Genomic DNA, 4,808 nt, shown 5'->3' on the forward strand with positions numbered 1-4,808 from the left:
ATGACGAAATATTTGTAATTTTGAAGAGAAATCCTGAACTGACTAGTTGTGTTTATCGCTTTAGAGTGACAAAGAACACAACTGAGTCAATTTAATTTAGTGAAATAAATTGATTCAGTTGAATTTCTAACAGTTACAGAAAAACATTCTTCACACATTTGTTTCTGTGCTCTTTAACAGTTTGCAACAGACAATACATAATTTGAAAAACAATTTCTTATTTAATTTTTTTCTTCTTATTCGTATTTAAAAGATAGTTTGATTTCAAACCTTGCCTTAAATTGTCAGAATAAAAACAAATAAAAAAAATTTCGAGTTCACGTGATACTTTGGAAACCAACCTGAACATACTCGGTACTTGTGCACGTATTTTTAACATTTTGAAAGCCAGTATGGAAAAATGAGATGACGTCAAAGTTTTAAAAAAGCACTTTTTCTTTGTGGAAAAAATTAAGCAGTACTGTCAGAGCCGCGATGGCTCAGGGGATAGAGCGTTTGCCTTCCAATGAGGCGAACCGGGTTCGAATCCCAGTCGATACGAATTCCGCATCCGGCTTTCACCGACCACCGTGCTGAAGTGAAATATCCTCAGCGGATCATAGGTTCGAGTCCCCTTGCTATCAGGCTAACCGTGGGAGGTTCTTGTGGTCTTCCTCTTTATGTAACGCAAATGCGGGTTGGTTCCATCAAAAAGTCCTCCAAGAAGGCAAATTTCTCCCAATACTCTATCCAGGAGTTTCCTTGTCTTCTGGATTGGGTTCAAAATTACAAGTCTACGGAGTTGTACAGGGGTAGTCGTTAACCCATAAAATTGGATCGGCTGTTCAACGAAGGTTATATAAAAAGAAACAGTACTGTCAAACGACGATGGCTCAGTGGTTACGGCACTGAACTGTCTTCAGTTAAGAACTGGGGTTCGATCCTCAGTGGCGGATTGATCGGATCGATGGATACCAGGTCGCACGGGAAGTAAAGACGGCCTGTCCGCAATTCTGACCACAATCATACCATTAAGAAATTATGGAACCTTAGCATCCATACCTCATAGATCCACAACGAACTTTTCCGGGAATGCTTCATTTCACTATCAAACCAGCCCTTTTTAAATGCCTTTAATCCTTCCGTGTCTAGCGTTCTTTTATAATGTTAATTTTCTTAAAAAAATAAAAAGTGGTAGACCTAGAGTTTCATTATGAGAATTTATTTTGTGAAAACAATGCAATTCTGTTTACCATGATATAATAACGATAAAAATATGTTAAATAGAAACTAAAAATATGTAAACATGGAGCACTGTTGTTTAAAAGTTAAAATGTTTGGCAACAGTAAGTCCTTTAATTACTGCATAAGTAACGAAGTTTTCGAAATTCACCAGGAGCTAAAGGTTACGCATTAACAGTTCAATATATTGGAATTAGAAGAACTTTGTTCACCACTAAATTTAAATAATTTAAACAGGCGGATAAAAGATCATATAGATATAAGGTCAAGATCTTGATCTTATGATTAAATATTTTTATAAATTTTATTGAATATAAAAATTTCGGGTTTAGTTCACCATTACTGGATACAAATTTCACGAAAATTCTCAACCGTTGGAGGGTATGTAACATAAAGAAATATTTGCTTGATATAAAACATATATTTACTAATTTTTACGTCATTGTAAAAAAAATTTAGATTCGGCATCAAATAGCTTAAATGCTTGGAACTAACTCCTAAAAACTAATTCATTAAAATGAAAAATTTGCAAACGGAAGAAATAAATACAAATTCGCAATCTTTTAACAATGATTATTCATAGTTAATTTTCTTTCGTTGTTGTTTCCTTTGTTTTTCTTCCATTGTTAATTCGTTGATCAAACGCATTCCTATGCATTGTTCCTAAAAAGTTATTTATATTCTTATTATGAATTAGCCTTGTTTTTATTAGACTTTTCTAAATAGGACGTAGTCATTGCGATGCAATTAAATGTACAAACTGGATAATAATTTCAGTTCTGAGGCCACAGGCTGGGAAGATTAAAAAAATAATGACAAATATTTAATGGCGCTGTTGGAAATTTTTAGGTTAAAGCATAACTTTAATCTTAGCAGTGAAATCGGACAGTTTAGTCACGGGAGAACTAGAATTCAAATTAAATACATTTGCAGACTTGTTTGCTCAATTCAGGCTTATAAACCTTTGTCAAGTAGAAAGACAGATAGAACAATTTAGAGAAGGACATAAACAACGAATATATCCAGGGTTAGGTCGAGATTCGAACTCGCTACCTCTACGCTTCACACAGTGTTTGGCGGGTGATACCGCTCTGTCAGGGAGGCCACCCCCCGAGAGAGCTAGAACAAAGGGAATTTTTAAATCATTTATATGTAGTGGTGTGGAAAATAAGTTTCAATAAATGAAAAGTATTGCATAAAAACATCAACTTAGCTACCACTTAGAACAAATTTTTATAAAAAGCGTAGAAAGTTGACAGCCGTTTTGTATTCTTAATGCATACCTGCCAACTTTTACGCATTTGGCGTAAAATTTTATTTTTACATTTAAAGTGGTAGTAAATATATACAAATTTTTCTTTTATAAACTTAATTTTTAAATGATTTTGATCACCACTATTTTTAAAAAACTTACGCATATATATTATTATGCGTTACTCTCAACTATTTCAGCTCAAGTGTTTTCAATTACAATGCATTTCGTTGCTTAAAATTGAAATTTTAATTCCGTTTTAATACCACTGGGAAAAATCATAATGAAGGAATTAAAAGTTGGCAAGTATGATAGTGTATATTTTTAATATTATAATGGTAGAGTTCAGAGAAGAAAATTGGTACATAGCTCAAACTTATTTTAAAATGAATATATTACCACTATGCGCACATTGGATTGATATCTAACTAGCACAATAGCGCAGGCTGGTTAGAACAATATCGAGTTGTGCTGGAAAAAAAAACATTAAAAAATATTTTTTCTGTTTCCGCACTTTTTTTTTGTTGGGCACCATAATAGGTTAAATTTTTAAGATTTATCCAATTGTCTATTGGTAAACATTTATAGTGCTGGCTGACATGACTTTATAGTCATTGAGCTTTTTATTTTAATTGATTCTTCAGACTGTGTAGACGTCATGTTCACTCACTTTGATTTCATCAGCACTCGCGTCAAAATGTAATAAAAGTTCTATTGACATTTTCTGTCAACAGAATGTATCATATTTTTGCTAAGATATTATCTTAGGATATATTAGAAAAACTTTTTTTCTTATTCACAAATATAGATAAAGAATTGGAGAGCAATAACTTAATATGCGAAATAAAGCTGTCACATACATAGAATTTTACATATTTTTGTTCCATGTAAAAGGGCAGTAAAACTTGTCTGGTGTCAGATATTGTTTTAATTTATTTAAAATCCTTTTGGTAGCCATAAGACATAAATAGTTTAAATAGGTACAAGCTGAATGCGATAGTATATCTACTACGAGACTGTGATAGTCTATTATGATAGATGACTCACAAGATGAAAGAGAGGAAAGAAACAGATTTAAAAATAAAAAAAACGCAACGAAAAATGGGAAAATAAAATATATAGGTAAAAAATACTAGAAAAAATCCGGGAGTCGAAAGAGGAAATCAGAAGAGTACCATAGCATCAAGATGTGACAAGGGGAAGGGGAGAATATTACCACGTTTTTCAAAGTCACTAATAACACTGACATTATCAGTAATTATTGTTTGGTTATAACGTCATGACAGCTCTTTAAGGAGAAGAAAACTCAATCGGTACATTTTGCCTATCATGGCCCAATTGCATTAAAATATTTTTTTAAAAAATTCAAACTTATTGATTCTCATGCCCTTCAGCTACTGTGGAATTTGAGTAGTTTCAGAAAATATTTTTCCAAGTGTTAGTGAACTAAGTGTATTAAGTAAGAAATCAATAAATTTTTTTCACTAAAACATAAAAATAATTTCAACAGCCACATGAATGATCAGACTGTCCACATTCTTGGATTCCGTTGAAAAAAATTATAAAAATTCTATTGGCGTTGCCACTTTTTGCGTTAGCTCTCTACACCCGAAAGTTATAGTGGAGTCTAAGCTGCCATCACTTCACTTACCTGTCCACTAGGTGTATTTGGTCCTCGTTGAACTCCTCTACCGTAAAGTGCTCGACTTCGCGTGCAAGTCGTTGGGCTACCGAAGCAGGGCTGCCATCGCCTCTTCAGAGGATCAAAATTGTGATGGCTTGTCTTCGGATCATCCTCAGGTATGTTTCTCAGACTGTCGCCAATAGCCCATTGTGCAGCTCTAGTGCGACGTAAATTAACTACTACTACCATTAGCAATCCATCAACGATCAATCAGTTAGATAGCAATCAGTTGGAATGCGAATAGGAATGAGAATACATATCAACCATTAGGAACAGTGCTAATAGTTACTTGCATTCACAACACCTAAATTACGACAGTTGATTGATTTAGTTCACTGATGGATGTAGTTCTGCCTCTGGCAAAACTACATCCCATCTCTACATTTCGCTATGTTGATTTTATATTTCATACATAATTATAGAGAATAACATAGTTTTTGTACCTTAAAATTTAATGCACTGAAAAAGTAAATAGATTTATTCTTAGTAGTTTTTTTTTTCTTAATCAAATCGAAGCTTTTAACACAATCAATCACAAGAAACTTCAAATTTAAGATGTCAATTGAAGCTAAAAGTTTGGTGTATACAATACAATAGAGAATATCATAGCTTCTGTACTTCAAAAATTAATGCACAGAAAAAGTAAATATA

The sequence above is a fragment of the Parasteatoda tepidariorum genome, chromosome 8 (assembly GCF_982258835.1).
Source record: "Parasteatoda tepidariorum strain Cologne lab strain chromosome 8, Ptep-v5.0, whole genome shotgun sequence".
NCBI lineage: Eukaryota > Metazoa > Arthropoda > Arachnida > Araneae > Theridiidae > Parasteatoda > Parasteatoda tepidariorum.